This window comes from Lytechinus pictus, chromosome 19 (assembly GCF_037042905.1).
Source record: "Lytechinus pictus isolate F3 Inbred chromosome 19, Lp3.0, whole genome shotgun sequence".
In the NCBI taxonomy this organism is placed as follows: domain Eukaryota; kingdom Metazoa; phylum Echinodermata; class Echinoidea; order Temnopleuroida; family Toxopneustidae; genus Lytechinus; species Lytechinus pictus.
Genome location: NC_087263.1, coordinates 13041120 through 13066522, shown reverse-complemented (window position 1 = coordinate 13066522; position 25403 = coordinate 13041120). Strand labels below are relative to the sequence as shown.

Sequence of the window (25403 nt, the reverse complement as noted above, 5' to 3'; positions counted from 1 at the left end):
ATTCTAGGCATAAATCTAAATAAGCGTACGCATGTTTATTCAGATACGCAGCTTTTTTTATTATTCAAAACGTTTCAGATCTGAATGAAAAAAAAAAATCTGCTCGCGCTTCGCGCTCATATTATTGATGCAGGAAGATATCCAATTACCCATCCTTTTCCTGATTTAACAAAACATGAATAGGGTGTCCCATTTTTAGGTCTGAATCTCGCGCTCGCATCAATTGTACGTATTTTTATATAGGCCTACATATCCTGTTCATGAATATAAAAGTGCTTAGAATGTCCCGTTTTTAGGTCTGCAGTCTCAACTTTGTTTCCGCTCGCGCTTCGCGTTCGCATAAATTGTATAGTTATATACCTATCCTGTTCATGATTACAAAAAGTGCTTAGAATGTCCAGTGTTTAGGTCGGAATGTCAACATTTTTCAGCTCGCGCTTCGCGCTCGCATTATTTAATTGTTGAAATATGCATCGTCTTCATGGGTAATTGCTGACAGTCCTTATAACAGGTCCCTTTTCGTTAAAAAAAAAATCAAATATCGCTTAGGGCAGAACGTCTAAAAAAAAAATATTGCAAATGTGTGTATATAAAAGAACAATGGAAAACTCAATTGTGTCCTCCCCCCACCTTTGAGGAGAGACGTCAGTCCATGTCAGCACCCCCACTGAAAAAAAAAATTGTTCCCAGGGCCCTGTCACGTGGTCTGCGCAGGTCAGAGTGCGACTGGCAACTGTTGGTAGATACAGTCGATGATTTTTACAAGGGGATTCGTTTTAGCAGGTTCTGCTAGCTTGGTTTTATTGTTTACCACACTCTGCATTTGACGGAGATGGAAGTACACCACTGCATTCATACTTGAGGAAGACCTTTGATCCGAGGTCCTAAATAAATTACATAATTATATAGGGATATACCACTTCGCAGTCGTGCGTAAAGTCATTCGTATCTTACGAAACAGCTTTATGAAACACACACCAGAATTTACCCTAACGGAGTTGGAAATAAGTAGGCCTACAGTAACTGCATTCGTAGATTAGCTAAGCCAACTTTATATATTGTCGTGTCCTTAATAGGATGTGAGGATACCAGGTTCTGCTTTTAAAGAGATACACCACTGCATTCATACCTGAGGAACTACTTCATATTGTGTAATATGTCCCTGACAGTGAGTATCCTTTTGACGGAGTCTCCCGAGATTTGTGTTAACTCTATCGGAGTTCTTTTAATATACCTTGTATAAAACAAGTTGGGGAAACAAGTGGAACGCCTCTGGCAGTCTCGCCTGCATTACGCGATTCAATATACCAGCAGTGCTGACTTTGAAAATGAATACTGAATGATTATACAGAAACACAACATTCATAATGTTAATAAAACACTATATTCAGGGGCGGATCCAGCTTTCGCCAATAGTGGGGTTCCGATTTTTTTTCACCCATATTTTCCCTGATCGGCCGCTCAAAGTTGATTTATTTTGTTTCTTTGAAGGGGTAGTCCTACATAGGTGGATCCATGGGGGCGAGGGGCCTGGGTCCCCCTATTGGCGGAGCTATAAAAAAAAGGGGGGAAGAAAAAAAAGTTCATGAGCTAGATCTATAAACTTACAAAGTTGTTATGGTGAATCACCAATTACCCCCAACAAGACGACAGTTCGTTGACCCTGAATGACTTTTGACCTTGGCCATGCGATCCAAAACTCAGGCAGGATGTTCATTGATACTCCAGTACCCCTATGTCCAAGTTTCTTCAACTAGATCTATAAACATTTGGCCCCAAATGACCTTTGACCTTGGTCATGTGACCTGAAACTCAGAAAGGATCTTTAGTAATACTTGATTACCCTTATGTCCAAGTTTCATGAACTAAGTTTATATACTTTTTGATTTATGATGACATTTCAAAAAGTTAACCTTGGATAAGATTTCATGTTGACGACGCCGCCCTCGCCGCCATCGGAAAAGCGCCGCCGATAGTCTCGCTCTGCTATGCAGGCGAGACAAAAAAAAAAAGATTACATACACACATCAAGGAATAAACATGTGATAAGAGGGTCGAAAAGGGTGAAAATGGGAAAGAGGGGGAGAAGAAACGTGAAAGACGGGAATTTCTTGTCAGGATATGTGTTTAGTGATATACTCAACTGCATTCATACTTGATGAAGGCCTATCTCATCTGTAATGTCATTGGCAGTGTTGTAGTATTCTGATTTCAACAGAATCTCGTAGAGATCTGCAGTTACTGTAACACGCCTATAACGGAGTACGAACCTCGTATACTTACTGCATTAGCAGATAAACTAAGCCATCTTTATCAACGGTAAAAACTAATATCCTAGTTGAAAGTTACCAGGTGTCGTGTTAGGTAGAGGTATCACGTAGAGGTGTTGTGGCTCAGTGGATAAGTCTCCGGACTTTGAACCACAAGGTCTGGGGTTCAAATCCCACCGCAGCACTCGCATCCTTTGGCAAGGCATTCCTCTACATTTTTCACTCTCCACCCAAGTGTAGTAAATGAGTATCCGGTATGAAGGAATATCTTGAATGCTCGAGCGTTGGTCAGGATAGCCGTGCTCAAGCTGGCGCTAAAAAAGTTAAACCACAACATCCATACCTGAAGAAGACCTACTTATACCTCATCCATGTCATCTGTAATGTAATTGACGATGTTTATGATTCTCATTTTAACAGTCTCCGAGAGATCTGTATTTACCCTAACGAAGTTTGAACCTAGAACACCCACTGCATTCGTTGATGACCTAAACCAACTTTCATTTACGGATTGAAAGAGGTACACCGCTGCATTCACTCCTGAGGTGGACCTACGTGATCTACTATCATGTCCTTGACAGGATGTAGGATTCCCAGGAGGTGGCTCGTCCTAGCCGTTGCCTTCGGGGGCGTGTTCCTGGAGGTGGGTACAGTGAAGTCTTTCGGTCTTTTCATCAACGACATGACACGCGACTTGCAGACGACCACGGCGATACTTGGCTTGGCTGTCGGTCTATCGAATGGACTCAGCTCTATACTAGGTAACGACAGTGAGGTATTATCGGTATCATACAGATGATATCTTTACAACTTTATGCCACAGTCACATTGGCAAAAAAAAAACCCAAACCGATCGGAACCAGTACTTTATTTTTAATGACGTACCATCGGTAGGTTTTAAGTCGGCTTCATTGTTGTGACTGCATCATTGCAACTCTGTTTTGGCGCCAAAGCATTTTCAAACAAAATTCATCCTAACAGTGACGAATAAACGGACAATTTTAAAAGAAAATGATTGAGCTGTTCATAGAATACATTCACACACTATAACCCTATCATTCCAATTAGTAATCTTACATATTTTTATTCATTGATTCATATACATGTATATATATACACACTTTTTACCATCGTGTGTGTATATATACATGTATACATATACACACACACGATGGTAAAAAGCAACTTTATATTGAATGCATTGCTCAACGACATATGTGCAGTACTCAGGATCGGATCTCTGAGCCGCACGTATACGCTATACGAAAACAGGTAATGGTATCTTCAAATTTCGCCGAGCATGATACAGGCATATGTATCAAAACACATTTTGCTAGGAGGAGGTAAGTTGTAGAAGCTTTCTCCCCTGTACACTGCCTCAGGACCCGGGGGGGGGGGGGTGGGGTACTCGACCAAAAAAGTAGTAGGTATGTGCCGCGGGCGAGACAAAAAACGGGGGCCTCGGAGCGGGCTTATTGTAGAAAGGTGGGTCCTCGGAACGGGCTTCGGAACTACAAATGTTTGTGAAAACGGGGGTCCTTGGAACGGGTCGCCTGCGTGTGAGTGCGTATGCATCCCTATGGAACGTGCATGCACCTAGCCCGGCGGCACGGGCGCCGGGTGCGCTAGCGCAGAGGCGATGGTCGGACAGCGCTCTGCGGTCGCTTTTCACCAAAATTGCAGCTCATTGTAGCAGATCAATGCGGCCGGAACGGCGTAACGGAAAATATGCGAAGCTTTGGAGCGGATTTCTTCTTTTTTCTCGATAAGAAGAAAATGGTTTGCTTTGGAGCGGCTTTCTTTGTTCTTTTTCTCAATAAGACAAAAATGTTATGCCTTGGAACGGAAATTTGAGTGTAAAAATGGGGGTCCCCTCCGCGGCACATACCCACTATGCATTATATACTGAGTGCCCCCTCCGGGCTCAGGACGAGCGCCACAAGAGCGAGGGTTGTTGAAGCGAAACCTTTGCCACCCTGAAAAAGTCTTGAATTCCCAACATAGTCATAGAAATGTCTGCAGATTGTCCAAGCGGTTTTTTTTCTGTTCGGGGGGGGGGGGGGGATTGCGTACTTGTAATCAGTCAGGAAAGTTGCACGAATCCTCATGATTACAGCCAGACAATTCGTGCAGGATATCATGGTCACAGGATCATACTAGAAATGGGTAAATCACGCACTAGGATAATAAGTAATTTCAGGATAGTAACCGAAAACCAATTTCCCTAAAACCAGCGGACAACATACAGATATCCATAATACTTTCCCCATAATTTTTTTTCATAGTCCTACTGCCTACCCATCTTTAGTTCTTCTCTGATTTTATTACAGCCATTGCAAATATACCACTGATGAAGACATTCTCAGCCAGGCAGCTAATCATCGTGGGAGCTATTATCACTTCCCTTGGTTTGATGTTCTCTGCTTTGAGCAAGTCTGGAGAACATTTTGTCTGGACTATGGGCATTGCAGGTCAGTCGATCGTAAACCTCATGTGCCGTAGCAGGAAGAGTTGTAAACAAACGTAACTCTAAGAGACAAACTCGGGCGATTTTCGACCAGTCAAAAGGCTTGTATTTTGGATCTTGCGTGTTTGAAGGCAATTCCTTCGGCTTATTATATTCACTCGCGTTCGTAATCACTCGCGTCGCGTTGGTAATCACACGCGTTTTTGATTTTTGGCGATTTTTTTTCATTTCGGTGCGATTTTTTTTCTAACGGTGCCTTCAATGGGACAAACACGCTGGGAAAATAAAATGAAATTGAAAATGCGGACATGCCTGCATGCAATGGCCCCAAGGCGGCCGGACCCGGCCCCGGTCGGACACGACGTGCATCGGTAGCATGGAGCAAGCTAACGTGAGTCGAGCTGAGTTAGATCCCACGTTACATATGAGGCGCCGATTGTACCAATATTATATAGAACAATTTTTTGTTACATAATCATTATTCATTAAATAATAACTATTATTTATATATAATTTACATTCTATTTGTAAATAATTACTATTATATAAAATAACATTTCTAATTATTTATATATAATTCCAAGTAATACTTCATTATTTGTAAACAATAATAGTTCGACATTCTATTATTTATAAATAATGATTATTTGTTTTTCATTATTTATAAATACTGATTATTTGTTTTTCATTATTTATAAATAATGATTATTTGTTTTTCATTATTTATAAATAATGATTATTTGTTTTTCATTATTTATAAATAATGGTTATTTGTATATAAATAACGATTATTTGTATATAATGGCAAACTGTAAAAATCGTTTATAAATAATGATTAATTATAAATAATGGGATATTCAAACAAAAATATTATTTATAAATAATGAAACACGATGAATTTTCATTATTTATAAATAATGGGAAACTCAACAAATTATTTATAAATAAAGAAATGTGCACTGGCATTGTTAATAGATAATTATCATTTACAAATAATAGAAAACTCGACAAACTTATTTATAAATAATAAAAAAACGAATTGCAATTATTCATAAATAATGAAGTATGCAGTGTCATTATTTATAAATAATGAAACAAAAAAATTATTATTTATAGATAATGAAAAACAAATAATCATTATTTATAAATAATGGAATGTCGAACTATTATTGTTTACAAGTAATGAAGTATTACTTGGAATTATATATAAATAATTAGAAATGTTATTTTATATACAGGTAATAGTAATTATTTACAAATAGAGTGTAAATTATATATAAATAATAGTTATTATTTAATGAATAATGATTATATAACAAATAATTGTTGTATATAATATTGGTACAATCGGCGCCTCATATATAACGTGGGATCTAACTCAGCTCGACTCACGTTAGCTTGCTCCATACTACCGATGAACGTCGTGTCCGACCGCGGCCGTGTCCGGCCGCCTTGGGGCCATTGCATGCAGGCATGTCCGCATGTGGGAATGATACGATGTGATATCGATGTGGCAGATATGGCAAGTTCCGACTCGGAGTCCTCGTATAAGACACAGTAGAAGTCCGGATCTATTCTAAGTTAGTTGAGCCACATGGCTGATTTGCTTGTTTGTTATGTTAAAACAGTAGTCGAGTACATTTTATTTTAAGGCACTTAATTGCCGGCTTAAAACGAAACTCGAATTTCAATTTCATTTTATTTTCCCTGCATGTCTTTCCCATTGAAGACACCGTAAAAAAAAAATCGCACCGAAATAAAAAAAATCGCCAAAAATTAAAAACGCGAGTGATTACGAACCCGCACGCGACGCGAGTGATTATAAACTGCCATTCCTTCTGCTATCACGGCTTTATTCATTGGTACCTACTCGATAGGGATGACAATATTGGTGACCAGGTGGTGGAAGCCCGGGGGGGGGGGGGGCACTTCCATTGATTAGTCCTTAACTGTTTTGACAGTCTTCAGTGTTACCTTTTCCGGCTGTGATTTCACGATTTCATAAACCATATACCAGGGGCCCGTTTCATAAAGAGTTACAACTGTTGTGACTTTGGCATTATGTCAACTACCATGGCAAAAGGGCTTTAGCAGCCAACCAAAATCAAGGTTACTATGGTAGTTGCCATAATGGCAAAGTTACAACAGTTACAACTCTTTATGAAATAGGCCCCTGATCTAGACCTGCAATGATACAGTGACAATAAATCTTTCTTTTACAGACTCTCTAATGAAATAAGTATTTAATGCAACTGCATCTATTCATCTTTGATTGTACTTACAGGTATTGGCCTCAGCATCGTGATATTTCCTGCCCTCACAACTGCAACCCTGGACTACTTCCCAGACAATTTTGAGAAAGTGGTTAGTGTGATACTAACGGGTGGCGGCCTAGGAATGATGTTGCTTCCACTCCTTGTTGAACAACTACATGAGGAATATGGCTGGCGTGGGGCCATGGTCATACTTGGTGCGGTCAATCTGAACTATATTGTGGTTGGTGCTCTTATGAAGCCAGTCAAACTGCAGAACCAGGAAGGGCAAGGACCACACGTGCCACGGAAAGCAAGACAGCACAAGAAGGTTACTTAGAAGTAACACAAGTCACAAGAGACGAGTCTAACGCGGTAAAACAAAGTGTAAAATTGCAAATACCAAAAGTAGAATCATCTGAGTACAATACACTGAGCGGAAGACATTTACTTGAAGAAGACCATGAAATCAAGATTGTATCAGATGTGGACCCTGTCGAACATGATATCATTGCCAATGAGTTGGTATATCCCCCGAAATCTTCAATTGATCAGAGCCCAAAGGAGGAAGGGACAACCAAGTCGTTCCCCCAAGAAGTCAGCCTAAGGGCTACTCGACTATGTAGCTCCATTAAGATTTTTTTCGATGTTAGACTTTTCGCCGAGAACCCTTCTTTCATATTCCCATTATTTTTCGAATTCCTATTTGGTATCACCTACACCTGTTGGATCATCTATGTGATCCCGAACGCAGTGGCGAAAGGGTACACCACTGCTGAGGGCGCTTTCCTAGCTGCCGCCGGTGGTGCTGCGAACATTGTTGGACGTTTGGTGATTGGATTCATATCATCGCGTGACTTCGTTCCTGAGGAAATGCTGTCTTGCCTCTTAAGCCTCACGGCAGCCACCGCGTTCTTCTGCAATACTTTTGCCTCAAGTTTCTGGTCCCTGGTTGTTTTGGCCTTCATGAATGGGTTTGCTAGTGGGGCCAAGATTGTTATAGGTAATATACTCGCGAAGAAATCCCTGCCCCTTGAGTTTGTGTCCAACGGAATGTGCTACCAATTTTTCAGTCTAGGTGTAGGACATCCCGTTGGTGGGGCCATCATGGGACTACTGTACGACCGTACGAAGACATTTATTCTGGCATTCAAAGTGGCTGCCTTGGTAGAATTAATATCCGCAGTTTCAATCCTCTTCCCTATCTTAATACGATGGTGCAATTCAAAGAGTCGTTGACCGAGGTATGGCAGTAAAGTAAGGCCTATTTAAGATAAAACAATTTGAATATTAGAGAACACGTTTCAAGACCTATGAGATTTTCTGTTCTGGAACCACGCCTGCCACTACCTGTTCTTATTCGTTTGTTTATTTCTTCTTCTTCTTCATCATATTATCATACCTTTTAAAGAAGTACATGCATTTTTTTTTATATAGAAAACCATAATTCTTCTCCACGCATAGAGAATATGGGTCTCTAAGAACTGCTTATAGTTATTATTATTATCCTCCTCCTCTTCTTTTTCTCCTCTTCTTCCTCTTTTTCTTATTCTTCTTCTTCGTCTTCTTCTTCTTCTCCTCTTCCTCCTTCTCCTTCTCCTCCTCTTCTTCTTATCCCTTTTCTTCATTATCTACTTATTCGGAATAATTTTTCTCTTTTACAGCTGAAGATGTTTACGGACGTGCCGGCTTCCTGTCTCCCTCACCCTTGTACTGTATTTTATTATGCTTATTTTAGCTTCCCGGGGAACATTTAATTTTCAGTTTTTTAAATCAGCTTCCATTGTTTTCTTGATGCGTTGACATATATTCCTACTTCTCCGGTCTATTTTGCCTTTATTGAGGGACTGCATTTACATATCTATTTGACTCTTTAGAACTTTATTCTTATAATTGTGTATAATCATGCACCTGACTAAATGTTCATTATATCTTAGTCATAAATTTTGTGTTGTATAGACAAGCGTTGTGTCATTTTATTGGGGTATTGTTTGGAAATAATAATAATAACAATAATAATATACAAAATTTATATTGCGCTTTATACAAAAGTTTCAAAGCGCTAAGAAAGAAGGGGGAAAATACAAGATATCTCAGAAAAAGAACAACAAAGGAACTGAAAGTGAAAACAAAATTACGAAAAATTAATTATACGTACAAATAAAGAGATAATCGGTAATACACAACTTAAATGATATTGTATATTTTGATATTATGTCTTAGTGTTTGTCTTCATGAGCTACAGTTTATACAACTGAAAAGGCAATCCTGAATCCTTAATCATAGGCAACTTCTAGTTGTTCATTGATTTGATTATTTCTAAAACGTTGTTTTTTTTTTATTAATAACGTTCTTTTGGATTATTGTCATAGTGTCCTTTACGGATTACCCAATTCTCAGATAAGCCAATTGCAGACAGTGCAAAACACATGCGCACGTTTAATCTGTTGTCTTCCCAAATCTCTCAAGTCACACCATTATTGAGAGAATTACACTGGTTACCTGTCCGGGAAGCCGTCCGGGAAATAATCCTAATTTTTATTGTCTTTCAAGGTCTTAACGACCAGGCGCCAAGTTATACCTCAGAGCTCTTTGAAATTAAAATCCCGATCTCATGTCCACCACCTTTGTAGCCCTCAAGATGCACTCACACTGCATGGACCCCCACACAAGACTAAAGCAACACTAGGATATTTTTTTATTTATTTCTCATTTCTTATTTATGAGCCCCACAACTATGGGACAAAATTTCCCTTGACATTAGAAATTCAACAACTTTACATAAAATCAAACTAAAATTAAAAATCGGATTATTCCAGTAGCATGTACAGCATCCGGGGAGCTCTTGCAGCGCAATAGAACATATAGAAATAGTTTTTGCGCTATATATTTTTTGGTCTACCATCAGTTTGACCACTTTCCACATGGTCTAACGGCCAATTCGGCCACTCACCATTTCGTCTAATAGCCAGTTGGTCCAATAGCCATTTAGTCCATGTACCATTTGGTCTAATTGGACTAAGTGTTAATTGTGCGTAATGAATGAAAATGAAATGGATATTAGACTCACTGGTTATGAGACGAAATGGTCATAGACGAAATGGTGACTAAACGAAGTGATAATTGGACCAAATTGTTGTTGGCCCAAATGGGTGTTAAACGAAATGTTTATGGACAGAATGGCATTAGACTAAATGAAAGTAGACCATGTGGTGAGTGGACGAGTTGGCAGCAGACGAATTGGCAATTTGACAATTTTTTTACCCGCCACCACAAAACCAACAGTAAGTCGCCGAAAATGAATTTTGAGATTTGTATTGAGTTTGAATATGTACATCATGTGCTTTAAAATGTTGTATAACTTGATCAACAATAACCCACACCAGATCTTGATTGAATGCAAAAGAAACTTAGGGAGAGCTTAAAAAATAAGGACAAAACAACGTTTAAAATATGGGGTTCACTCAAGCAATCATGAGCGTGCATAAAGTAAAACTTCAAAGTAGACATCAAAAAACTTTTATCAATGTTCTATCTTGTTATCTATTTAATTATCAAACGTGAAATTTTGTCAGTATAACAAAGAATTAGAGTTACTCTTTTGGATATTAAAGCTAATTTTCGAATTTTTGCTTTGTGAAGACCAAATTACTATTTTGGCTACTTACAGAGAATCTTCCAAAATATTGTTGGTTTTGGGGTTGCTGGTCGCATTATTACAAGTGCGACACTTTCTGAATAATGTCATGAAAAACAAGCAGACCTAAAGCCCCTTTCACAATTGGTGGTGCGACTGCTTAAGCCCCTTTCACAATTGACGTACGACCACTTGCGACCTTTTGGTCGTGCGACAGGCTGCAACAGGCATCAATCGCCAGTCATCTCATAATATCGCACAGAGGCTTTCACAGTTGCAACAGCTGTCGTACAACAAAAACATCCAGTAAAACCCGTTGCACGAGTAAGTCGCTTATGATCCTATTGTGCTCGTGCGATCACATGCGAGTGTTGCACGAGGGATTGCGAGGGGAACGGTCGCACACAACGGTAGTGCAATGTTGTAAGCCGTTGCGACCGGTCTTGCAACAGTCTTATGGCCTATCATATTATCGCACCCAGTCGCAAGACAGGTCTCTGTGCATGTAGGTCGCTAGCACATGTGCAAGTGTTGTACGACCTCCAGTCGAGTAAATGCGACTACTTAGTTGTGCCACCTCTCGCACCAAGTCGTGCAACGTTGAACAACACTCCCACGATGATCGCCCGACCGATGGTACGACCCCGGATACGAGCTGATGCGAGTGAATCCGTCGTATTTGATCGCGTTCGGATTTTGAACATGTTCAAAGTTCAGATGTGACCAGTCACGACCACCTCGAGTTCGTGCGACCGTCTACAACGACTGCGAGTGCTCGCAAGTCACCAAGAGATCGATCGTGCAACAGCAGGAAAAAACTGTTGCAGGCGGTCGTAAACTGGTCGGATGTCAATTGTGAAAGGGGCTGTACGGTCGCATACATGCGAATGCAACGGTAGTGGAATGTTGTAAGCCGTAATTTCGATCGGTCTTGCAACAGTCTTATATTATCGCAACCAGTCGCAAGACTGGTCTCTGTAGGTATCTAGCGCATGTGCAAGTGTTGTACGACCTCCAGTCGACTAAATGCGACTATACGTAGTTGTGTCACCTCTCGCACCAAGTCGTACAACGTTGAACAACACTCACACGATGATCGCCCGACCGATGGTACGACCTGATGCGAGTAAATCAATCGTATTTGATCGCGTTTGGATTTTGAACATGTTCAAATTCAGATGCGACCAGTCACGACCACCTCCGACCACCTCAAATTCGTGCGTTCGTCTACAACCACTGCGAGTGCTCGCAAGACACCAAGAGATCGATCGTGCAACAACAAGAAAAAACTGTTGCAGGCGGTCGTAAACAGGTCGTACGTCAATTGTGAAAGGGGCTTTACAACCGTTGCGATTGTGTGCAACATTTATTGTGACCAAGTGATCGCAAACGGTCGCACGAGCAATTGTGAAAGCCCCTTTACGCACCGGTCCTATAAACACAGAAGTTGAAGTCAAGTGGATTCGTATTGTTCACCGACCACCCGTTATAATCATAACAAATTCCAATTAGAGAGACTGATGATTGTTCTCATTAAAAGCAAATCTAAATCAAAAGCCTTAAGCTAATTGTGAAGCCATTATGCTAAGTGCCCTTTATAAATTGTGTCAATTATCTAACGTTTGTATACCGGTCACAAACGAGCACCGTAATTAAATTGACATACATGTACACGTTCAGACAATCTAAAGATATTAGTACTTTGCATTTAACCTATTGAGATATGACTTGGTTTTTTTCATCATTGTTCTATATGCTCTATCAATATCAGCCAAGAAGTTCCTGAGGCTGTTGCAATTCGAATCTAATGGTCTTTACACAAAAACGATTTAATTGATAGACGTCACCGGCATTAATGTATACTTGAAAGGTTCTTGGTACCTGGAATGAATAGCACAGTGAGTTCTTCTTGTCAAGAGAACCATTATCTGCGAGTTACAAGATTTAGGCAGTTAGGTATTCCAGTTCTGTAGCCAATGTAGACGGTTTCTCCAGCACCTACCCTCTCTGCCTAGTTGCCCATGATTCCAAAATCTGATCTGTGGATAAGCATGTTTCTGTCTTCGGACCTTCATCCTTTAAATAGGCTTAATCTCACGACCACCAAGCTTAACTGTAAAATATTGACTAGAACTAAATGGACGGTCGTACAATTAACCAGAAAGTTCATTGAGACAACTCGCGTTTCTGAACTAACAGAGCAAAATTTGTCATGAATTTGTGCCTGGACTGAATTATCGACAAGACAGTTAGAGACATCCACCACCAAAAATCAATTGTTTTTTTTAGAATGATCTGGGCATATATACATCAGTTAGCATAGCTATACATAGTTTCCAGCCAAAGACAGTGCATGAATCTGGTCGAATTGATGCTACCGTGATATATGGAGTTTAGTTACCAACAACTTTACACCCTTTATATTCAGATTAAGATACAGTCATTTAATACATAAATCGGTTCTGTCGGTTAACATTATTTTTTTTTAACAATCTACGAGTTCAGATTTCCAAGAACTCAGAAACAGTGACTAGGCTCATCATTTAAAGATCTCAACAACTGGATATTTCACGATAAAGAAAGGATGAATTCGACGAATGGTTATTCGAGTGCCTTGCCCAATCTATCTGGTTTTGGCTTCGAAAAGGTTTGGAGTGAGAGGGTTTTTGTAATATCCGTAATCTTCGGTGCTATCCCTATCGTTCCGTGTTTCTTTACACTGACCATCATCCTACTACACAAGAATCTGAGGAAGCAACACAATATCATACCATTCAACATCATCCTCTGCGATCTGAGTGTCGCCATCATAAGTTTGTACCTCTTTGCAACAGCCAGCCTGGTAAGTATACGGTTCTGGGACGATTGCCTCCGTCGGCGACAATTGCTCAGCTTAGTACGTCCATGATTTTACACTACACCCTACTCTAAACTTATTTCTATCATAAAACCCTATTGCAAGTTTGCAACCCTAACATTAAAGGTATTGTTTAACTTTGTGAGCAGCCGATTTAAAAAATTCTCAAACCAAGATTAAACATGTGTACAAGTGCATGTATTAGTAGTAATAAACCCTGAAGACAACCATTATTGAGAATGAAAAGCTAAAACTACAAGGCGAACCCCGATTTTGTAAATAGGCGTCTTATAGACGCCTAAATAGTACACATAAGTGTATGGGATGAAATTAAGATGGTGTTTTCGGTCACTTTATATTTCAATTTTTGAAGCACTAAATAATTATTTTCGAACGCAATTTTTTCTGGGCTTCATTTTTGTAACATATCACAGACACAGGTGACAAGTGTGACCTTCACTAGCTCAGATTTTTTAAAAGTCAAACCAATGTTAACCAATCACTTTAACCAAACATCTTAGACCAAATAAAACCATCGGGAGCAATTGTCGCAGGAGCAAACGTCGTGTCACCAAATATAACAGTTTTAATGGACTTGATCTACACGCAGTTAGGTCTACTTCTAAGATAATCTTATGTACTATATAAGCTTTACCAGTTTTGATCTACCGTAAATTGGGTCTAATCGAAAGGCCTATTTAAGCTGCACTAAACAACTTGGTTATTGGCAAAATTATCGGGGGGAGGGTGAGAGTTGCTCGATCGTAACTTTTTTTTTCGAAAATTTACCCTCTAAGCCATGTCTGTCCCTCTATTATTTATTTATTATTTTTCTTTGTTTGTTGTTGTTGCTCATTACGTAACTACATTTATCTATCTGTCTATACCACCATGCAAACCTTCAATTTTATGTATTTTTTGTTTCATTGGCTTCCTAGCAGACATTGAACATCATTAAATTAAAGTTAGGCCTATGTTTATCATTTTCTCTCCATCATTAATCATTACCATCTTTCTGTAATAATCCTATTTCTTTTTGAACAACAGCATGTGGACATCACCTTCAACAGACTAATGCTGGCTTTGAACGTCCCCTTCGATTTCACATCTCTATTGCTCATCCTTCTCGCCGCCCTCAGTCAATTCGTCACACTCCGTGTTGACCCCTTTGGCGCGCATCACATCATCACGCCACCGCGAATCATATGCGCATGCGTAATGACCTGGCTCATACCGGCCATCTCCATCGCGCCTGTTGTGTGGACAGGCTAGGCTGGGGCACAAATCAAGCGCTGTCTTTAAATTCAGTAATAGTCTGGATTCAGCTTGGGGTCTTGGTGCTCACAGGCCTCTTATACGTCCTCATCTACCGGTCTATATCTTCAAACCCACCGGGACTTTCTTTTTCGGCGGAGAGAAAGCGCGAAAACAAGACGGTATTTCACACCATTTTGCTCGTGTATCTCACCACACTGATTCCTAGAATCATCAATGCTCTTTCGTTTTTCATTATCATTCGCCATCCGTCTGCGTTTGTCATGCTTTTGGGGAATATAGCCCTCTACGTGAGCAGAGTTTTGAACAGTTTGGTCTACTGGTGGCGCCAGAGGGAGTTTAGAGCTTTGATAACTCAGTGTCGAAAAACTAAAGTTGATATTCAGTACTGACAGATTAAGATTTCCAATCTACGTTTTACGATTTATATTGCTATTCTAATGATCTTCTTCTAAGCGTTAGCAGACTGTAGCTGTAAGGAAACGTGTAACAAATGTATTGTAATCCACCATACAAATTGCGATTTTTGCATGTCTGCGACCCGATTTGGAATAAAACCTAGTGAAGATTTGAGGAGAATATTGAGGAAACATCTTATATTGTTTAAAGTTCTAAATCATCGTACGAATACTGATGTTTAAACCTGTGACTATGCTACCAGCCTTAACAGCGAATTGGATATCTAGTCGAAGTGCCAAATGCCAATCCGTTATTCTATATCTGATTTGTATTAACCTTATAATATATTTGAATAGATTTGAAACAAAATTCCGATAACCTACTTGATTAATTTATGTTAACGAAAATCATGAATGAAACCAACATTTGCGCATTGTTTTAATTGTTAGATATAAGACATTTTTTTTTATCCAATAGGATCGAACATATTATCGTCTTTCAATCTTCTGTAATTTTCAGTATTATTTCTTGTACCAATTAATACAACTGACACATTTATCGTAATAAAGTATGAATTTATATTTTATACAAGTCATGTGTTTATAATTCAATTCAAATAAATTAGGTGGGTAAAACGGGTGGGATGGGCATATCGGAGTAGCGAAAAGGATATGATTATAATTATAAAAAAAATCTAATCATTGTTTCTAAATATAATTTCCATTTTCTGGCTCAATGTAATTTACCTCTGATCAGTGCATCATTATCATCAGAAGCCTTTTCACAACAATGATATTTTCATTTTCATACATTTTGATCTAGACAAAGCGCTGGTGAAGACCAGGTTGTTTTGTGTCACCGTATTTCGTATACTGTATATCTCGCCATTTGTATCCCCATAATATTTCCATTCTTATGTTATGCTTTTTATTATGCCCACTTGTCCTGCTATGTTAACTTATATTTGTTTTGCATTTGTAGTTTGCTCTTGTGTGTTAATTGTTTTATTATGCTGATCAGGCTACCTTTAAATATTCGAGAATAAATAAATAAGTAAATTTTCATTCACTTATAATAATCGTTCTGACATGGTACATCTTAGCGATTAAGTGATTGACTTTATGTTCCGTATTCTGAAGTTATGGTTTAACTATGAATAGCCAATCGTGGCATAAATCTTTAATAGTACTGAGAATTTCAATGTATCAACTCATTTTTCACTCAAATCATTCCTAACTGTTTCGGAAGGACAAATTAGATAGTTTTTTTTCGCTATTCACAAGTTATGAAAGAGCATGGTAAACATGAGGAACATACAATGTAACGAAAATTTTGACATGTTTGGCTTTCCATAATTTTATCACAGTTAGGCCATGGTCTATTTAAAGTTAAGCCGGACTTCAGAATACGTGCGCATGTGTAAACTGTTAAAAAACCCTTATTTTACAGAAAAAAGAAGATTTTGCAGAAAGCAATGACAGAATCATTCTGTAAATTCATAAAACATGAATTTTGTGCAATTAAACAGAACTGGGGTCCGTTGCAGAAAGAGTTGCGTTTAAACGCAAGTCAAAATATCAGTCGCAAGTCCGAAATGCGCGCTGTTGATTGGTTGAAAATCAAGTTGCGCATGATTTTTAGAGTTGCGATTGATTGCAACTCTTTGTGCAACAGGCCCCAGGTCTGTTTAAAAAGGGGAAAAGGCTGTTTTCTTTAAGGAAATTTGTAAGGTTCCATACACCAAATACCAATTTCCTGTAAGATTACGCAATCTGGTAAGATTACAGGTGATCTCGAGACTCTGCTGCAAGAACTTCTTTTATTTTAAGGATAAATTTTCTAACAGTGTATATCGATGGATGTGGTATTGTCATTGATATTGGCTATGATTGCCAGTCACACCGACGAAACTGACTCAAAACTGACCAATAATATGTCACTGGAAATAATATAATAAATTTGATCACTCTAGGGCCGGGCTGCTGGATGAAAAGGGAGGAAAATAATAATAATAACATGTATAAAAGCCTTTATATAGTCCAATTAAAAACATATAATAGAGTCCAAGTATTCATAAAATAATCATTTCATTCATCTAAACAATTAAACTCTTTGCTCAGCATATAGAACTCTAAATAGGTCAGAAACTTGCAATGGTTATTATTTCAAGTTTCTCAAATAATAACATGCATATATACTGAATACATACGAATCTGGATGAATTTGATACACACAGTCATCATTATTTTAATAATCTAAACAATTTAACTGTTTCCATGTGCGAATACAATCGATTTAAGATCATCCTGATCTGTCCCGATTCCAAGTTTCATACAAGCATGATAAAGGAGATTTCCGCTTTGGAGGAAGTTTCCCTGACTTCTCTCGAAAGGTCATTGTATGATAAATTCATGAATCGAAAATCAAGAATAATTATCAACACAATAATCTTGTAAGAATACAATTTACATATCATACACAATGAACAAATGTATGGATTGTATGATTGCTAATTTCAACCGAGTATAAAACAAATCGTGAGGATTGAGATAATTCATTTTGGTCAAATCCGAAAACAAGTTCATATTTGTATCGTTACCAATTTGTGTACAGTGGATGCTATGGGAGAGCTTATTACTTCACAGAGTGTCTAATGAAATTTTATCCGGAAGACTTCGCAGTGTGATAGAAAACAAGTCTATGACCAAATAATTCATTAAACATTTTCTTTGGAAAAAAAAGATCATCTCATTTTGCTAACAAACTGAGATGATCTTGCTGACTCGGAATTAGCGTAAGATTTCAAGAGAGGCCGTGTGATCGAGCCTGTAGGTCTTGGGCCGGTGCCAGAAGGTCGTTATCGTGTTCCATTGCCCTCCTAAATATGGTGAGTGTATGTCAGATTAATGAATGGAATATTGAGATCTTGCAGTGTTTTGAAGTAGTGGCGGATCCGGGGGGGGGGGGGGGTCCGGCCTGTACCCCCTATATTCAAAATTTGTTATGTTAATATGGCGTTTCTACCCAAGCCCAAGTGTGCCCCCCCCCCTTGAAAATGTTTTTTTTTTGCTTTTCCTTTTTTCAGCGGAGTTAATGACCTTCAATTTAAGGTTAAAACCTTTTTTTCTTCTTGCTTGTCAAATTTTCCGTGGACGAAATGACCTTCAATTTTAGGTGAAAACCCTTTTTTTTTTTTTTTTTTTTTTTGGGGGGGGCTTTCAAATTTTTATCTGAAAATGTGCCCCATTTCGGAAAATCCTTGATCCGCCCCTGCTTTGAATTTGATGTATTAATTTCCCTGCTGAAAATAACACATGTGTCCCACATTGTGATCACAGTGTGTCCATCAGTGTGTTCACAGTGTGCTCACAGCTGTATTCAGACTGATTTCATCGAGTGTTGAACGTGTATTCACGTTGTAGAACACAGTGTATTTATAGTGTGTTCAATGAGTGTTTGCCGTGTGGCCACAATCACAGTGTGTCCACCATCTGTTAACAGTGTATTCGTTCTTTGTTCACAGCAAAGAACACAGTGTTCAAATAATTATGTTCACTCTATCAGAATTTGGCATTTCATAAGTGAGTGTGAATCACATTTTCACACATTCCACTATATATGAACACACCGTGAGCTTCCACACTGTGAAAGTGTCCACAGTGTGAAAATTTCATCATCACCATGACTGTAAAATTCGAGCATTTTAACAGGGTGAATCACATCTGTGTGGATACTTTGCACGAAACTGAACACACTGTCCGTTGCGATTTTCCGATCAGAAGTGTTACTCAATATTTTTTTTTTCAAACACCGTGACGATGTATTAATAATCAAGGGGATAGTCATCTTCAAAAGGAATTGAATAAAAGGAGAAAAGTACAAGGATAATGCTGAGTATTTTCTTCGAAATATGATGTAATAAATGTGACGACAATTCCGCTTGTTTTCTACAAAACAGTAGTATACATACTACAGTGATGTGAAAGTGAGAGAGTTGATGACGGCACACTTTCTATCTTTTTTTTATTGTATGAATTACTCCACACTTATTTTTTCCCCGATTTGATATGCTCATTGGTGTCAGCATCATCATGATAACCCTTCCCCCCTGTCATAACTTGTATTCCGCTCAGATATATACATGATATATACATATATATATTTGTTATTTTTCCGCTTTTTAGGAACATTTCGGAGTGGCCTTATGTCTTTGCGTACTTGTTGGATTACGTAATACGAAAGCACAGAGTAAGTAGATAATGTCTATACTACATATTTTAAAGGTCAAGTCCATCTCAGAAAAATGATGATTTAAATCAATAGAAAAAAGTCAGAGAAGCATAACGCTGAAAATTTCATCAAAATCGGATGAAAAATAAGAAAGTTATGACATTTTAAAGTTTCGCTTATTTTTCACAAAATAGTTATATGCACAATTCAGTCACATGCAAATGAGAGAATCGAGGATGTCCCTCACTCAATATTTCTTTTTTTTATTGTTTGAATTATACAATATTTCAATTTTAAAAGATTTGACAATAAGGACCAACTTGACTGAACCACAAAATGTTAAATAATAGCAATTTCACATGTTCAGAGCAAAATAAAACTTTGTTTCACAGGACAATGAGGAGAAAATAAGAATAATTCATATTAGTGAGTGATTGATGTCATCAGTTCCCTCATTTGTATTCCGATCGGGATGTGCATTTAACTATTTTGTGAAATTAAGCGAAATTTAAAAATGTCATAACTTTTTTCTTTTACATCCGATTTGATGAAATTTTCAGTGTTGTGCTTGTTGGATTTTTTTCTTTTTATTCAAATTCAACTTTTTGTTGGGATGGATCTGTATTTTAATAACTTTGTCCAAAAAAGAATGTAAGCCTCTGGTCATACATGTACAATACTTTCACATCTGAAATTGAAATCTATAATGAATTATTGTAAGCCTATATGTTATAAGTAAGTTTTTAATTGCATAAAACCTACTCATTTGAATTGTACCTAACCTCCAGAAAGTGACTCCTCATTTCATCTCTTTATTTTCTGAAGCGCATGGGGACATATTTGTTATGTAATATGCGCGATATTAAAACTGATAATTACTATTACTATTATTACAAAATCTCATCTTTGCTTGAAAGAAGATAGTCCATTGTGTGTCTCACCGGGTGTAAAATCAAATTTATAGTTTTTTATTTTCAGCATTTTTAAGTATGTGAATCACCGTTTCACAAGTTACTATGCGAACACACCGCGAACGCAAAACATGTTGTCAACACGCTGTAAACATGCAATGAACACTGTATAAACACACTTTGTGATATTGTGCTCTTTCGAGCAGGGATAAACCGAATCCATATTTCTTAGAAATAAAAATTGTTTTGTATACATGTAAAGTAGTACCCTCTAAATCTTGTTTTGTCATCACTCATTGGTCTGACTAGCTTCGTATGGGGGCTGGTGCCCCTATTTGCTACAGCTCCTGTGAGTACTGAGCTGACCTGGCTTGCACCTTAAATTGTGGGTGAACGGAGCAGCAAGCAGTGGGGCACCAGGCCCTACCAGGATATAGCTATAAATTTTGGTGGGTGATGCAAAACTGCGCTGGTAGTAACTTAAGAACTCTTTTTTATGAATACATTTATATTTGTAGTCGTTCATATGTATGTATATATATATATATATGCTAAGAATGGTTTCCTGCGTCATCTTTTTAGTTGACCTCAGTGCCATGGGCGTCTTTGAACGGTGTGTGCGCTCAATAAGACATCACCATTATTATTAATATTACTGTTATTATTATTATTATAATTATCATCATCATTTTTTCCTTCATGATCCGATGTTCCAATTACAATTTAATAAATTTGGTTTTTGTATTGGTGTAATGAAACATTTCTGTATGGAATTTGATAACCTGATCCAAGGCAATGAACTTGGGCCTACTGTCCGATGTAAGCTGAACTGCGACATGCAAATAAACCAGTGGTGACACTAGTATCGAAGGGGAGGGGGGGGGGGGTTATAAGCTTATTCTAAATTGAAATACAGGTGTACATGTAGAATCACACTATTTATTCTTTTTTTTATGCTCTTCTTTCTTCGTTTCTAGTCTTCCTCCTTTTTTTCTCCCCCTTACACTACTTGAAAAATTAAGGGGCGTTCACCTCCTGTCCCATGCAGCACCACCCGAAACCAAAACCTATAAGGTGTAAACAAAATCATATTATATTTTAATTGATAAAGTATTTCCGGTTTCTATATAGGCCTTTATCCAGTCTCAAAAATGACATGGCACCTATCGGCTGTCTGCAGTCAATTTCACAGCGAGGTTGTCAGTGAAAACGGACTTTGTAATTCCGAAGTCATCGACGAGGTGCACGACCACGCCGAGAACGTGGCGATTCAAGGGTACGATGGCGACATTGTGGAGGACTATCTGGACATGGCGAATGATGGGTTGCTGTGTTACGCTAACGGGTTGACGGTGCGACGAGTGGCGCACGCCTGCGACTGCATGCGCCAAGTGTGCGACAGGTACAAGGACGTGGACCGATGCTCGAGTAAGTTATATCTGAAGAACGAAATTATTTTTTTTTCAAGGAAAGGGGGTAGGGGAGGTCCATCACGAGGCATCGATCAGCCTGACGCCCTTTGGCATAATTAGCCCAACACTTTGAGGGGGCCATACATGGCCTACGGAGCAAAATTTCTAACAAGTTGCGACCGAACAAATATTCACCCGTTTGATTACATAAATCAAATTTTTTAAATAGATTTTGACATAACATCAGAAAACAAGATGGTATTTCACTCTTTTTTAACCTTTCCCTTTTTTATTAATTGGTATTGATTTTTTTGAAGGGGGCGCAAATTCCCACCCCCCATCTGTAGCCAGGAGTACACCATATAGAGACATGAAAGGCCTGCGTACTGTCGTGATGAAAAACCGTTAGATGGATGTAGAAGAATAGCATTAAATTTACTCATTATTTTGTCATTTATAGGAAGTTAATGTATTTACCGGGGTATTTACTCACATTGTGCTACTTCATTTCCTTTCATTTGAAACAGAAATCGTCCTCTCCCCGTTCGCCCCGAACACCGGAAACGGATCGCTACCCCGGTCTGGTCGCCATGGCTACGGGCCAGCGTATAATTGCTTCGGCTATCGTTGCTTAACAATCTCTCCAGCTCTCGTCCGCTCCAAAGCCTCGACGGTCAATCAAGATACACGAACATGGATGATGATGAAGAGAGGACTGATGATCGCATCTGTTACCATGGCAACGCTATTGCGTTGAGCGATGAAACGGACACCGAATAAAGATTTCTATGGTTAATCTGTAAAAGAGGACTTACATTGGATTTTTCCTACCGGATCAGAATAACCTATGCTCATGAGCAGAATTATGCGAGCGACGGAATAAATTAAGTGAAAAAACCGAGAAAATGAAGCGACCAAGCTGATAAAAAATAACAAGAGCGTATGTTTTCTTTCACAAGTTTGTGAACATTATTGCTGGAACTGAACAGGTCAGAAAACACTTCCAATAATGAAAGGGTTTTGATTTTTTTGATGTTTTTTTTTTTTTATAAAGGGCGGGGGGGGGGGGGGTTGCTTGCCCGCTCCATTTCTGTATACGGCTAGATCCTACGTGCCTTCACAAGCCATGGGAACCACAAGAATGGATGTGAACAAAACTTCAGGCTTGTTAACTTCATCTAATATAGAAACATATCTAATATAGGTAGCGTAACCCTTTGAGATAACAGTTTGTTAATTTGAAATATGACAAGAAACTGTTTTCGTGATGAGAGGACTTTAAGGACGTTCCACAGTTAAAGTGAAGTCCATGTCATTTTCACCAAATTTTGCAGAGAGTTACTTTGGTATCTATGCATTATGAAAATGCAAAAAATAATATAGGTTCATGTGCTTATTTTTTTCTACGGGTCTTCAAAGTCGCCGTATTTGAATGACATGCAATCTTGCGCAATCAAGAGAATCATGCCTCTCTTAGACCTCACGAATTCACCAAATGAGTTTAAATCATCTTTACTCAGTGGATACCGCATCAAACTTATCAAATTTTCAAGATATATAGCAAAGTGTATAACAAAGTAAGAGCAAGTCTTTTAATTGGTAAAACTATATCAATTTGGAGTCAGCAGCGCCCTTATTTGGCAATAATGGTGCAAAAACTCGAAAAAAACTAATCTTAAGATTCGTGAATCTACTCAAAAATTAAAAAAATCATTTTGTAAGCTGCACTTTTTTCAAAATCCATGTAATTTTCATCAAATTCGGTTAAATTGTAGAGGAATGCATGTCGAAGGTGTAGGGACGTTGAAAATATGGGGTCCATGTGCTCGTTTTTTAATCATGAGTGTCCAAAGTGATGCGAGTTGGCATGAAAATCGCCGAAAATGCGTCCAAAACGTGCAAAAGTCTAATAATACCGTCTAAAATGCGAATGGTTCCGTAGTTTTGCCCCCAAACATTCAAAATCCATGTCATTTTCATCATACTATCTAGATTTGTAGAAGAATATACTATGAAGAAAAAATATTTAAAATATGGGGTCCATGTGCTCGTTTTTGTCTCGCCTGCATAGCAGAGCGAGACTATAGGCGCCGCTTTTCCGACGGCGGCGGCGGCGGCGGCGGCGTCAACATCAAATCTTAACCTAAGGTTAAGTTTTTGAAATGACATCATAACTTAGAAAGTATATAGACCTAGTTCATGAAACTTGGACATAAGGTTAATCAAGTATTACTGAACATCCTGCCTGAGTTTCAGGTCACATGACCACGATCAAAGGTCATTTAGGGTCAATGAACTTTGACCATGTTGGGAGAATTATTTTCAAAATCTTAACCGAAGGTTAAGTTTTTGAAATGACATCATAGCTTAGAAAATTTATGGATCTAGTTCATGAAACCTGGACATAAGGTTAATCAAGTATTAGTGAACATCCTGCCTGAGTTTCAGGTCACATGACCAAGGTCAAAGGTCATTTAGGGTCAATGAACTTTGGCCAAGTTGGGGGTATTTGTTGAATTACCATCATAACTTTGAAAATTTATGGATCTAGTTCATGAAACTTGGACATTAAGTTAGTCAAGTACCACTGAATATCCTGTGCGAGTTTCAGGTCACATGACTATGGTCAATGGTCATTTAAGGTCAATGAACTTTGGCCGTGTTGGGGGTATTTGTTAAATTACCATCCTAACTCTGAAAGTTTACGGATCTAGTTCATAAAACTTGGACATAAGAGTAATCAAGTATCACTGAACATCCTGTACGAGTTTCAGGTCACATGACCATGGTCAAAGGTCATTAAAGGTCAATGACATTTGGCCGTGTTGGAGGTATTTGTTGAATTACCATCCTAACTCTGAAAGTTTATGGATCTAGTTCATAAAACTTGGGATATAAGAGTAATCAAGTATCACTGAACATCCCCTGTGAGTTTCAGGTCACAAAACCAAGGTCAAAGGTCAGTTAAGGTCAATAAACTTGGGCCATGTTGGGGTAATTGTTGAATTGCCATCATAACTTTGAAAGTTCATAGATAGAGTGAATGAAATGTGGACATGGGTGTAGTTGACAAGTCTTATATGTAAGTCACCGTTCAAATGTCATTTATGGTCAATGAACGTGGTATTATGTCATTATATGAATGGTGTTTTTGTGAATGATTATTTTATAGTAGTTTTCAAAGTTAGCACTGCTGCTATATTAAATTGCGTAATGCAGGCGAGACTGCCAGAGGCGTTCCACTTGTTAAACTATTGGTGTCCCAAGTGTTACAAGTTGGCTTGAAAATCCCGTAGAAAGCGCCGAAAACAGGCAAAAAGTATCTTAATACATTTTAAAATGCAAATGGTCCCATATTTCGCTCCCAAACATTCGAAATCCATGTCATTTTCATCATACTTTGCAGCACTACAGAGAAACTATTTTGAAATTGAAGTGGAATAAAAAAAATGGTCCATGGAATAATTCCACTTTATTAGCTTCATAAAATAACACATCGGATCTGCAGTTTGTGCAGATAAGCTTATGAGAAAAATCAGCTCACGTTACCTACAGCTGATTAAGCACCAGTTCATCCATTGTGACGTCAGCGCGCAGAGTGTAAAATATGCGCAGATCATGATGCGCACAAACATAACTGTGGAACGTCCTTAACCCTCTAGCACCTACAGATTCCTATGCATAATGGCAATT

General features: G+C 38.4%; 1 pseudogene; it reads left to right on the top strand.

Annotated features, from left to right (window-relative positions):
- Positions 1 to 2764: 2764 nt before the first annotated feature.
- LOC129282780 (monocarboxylate transporter 7-like) lies at positions 2765 to 8319 on the top strand (annotated as a pseudogene).
- Positions 8320 to 25403: the final 17084 nt, after the last annotated feature.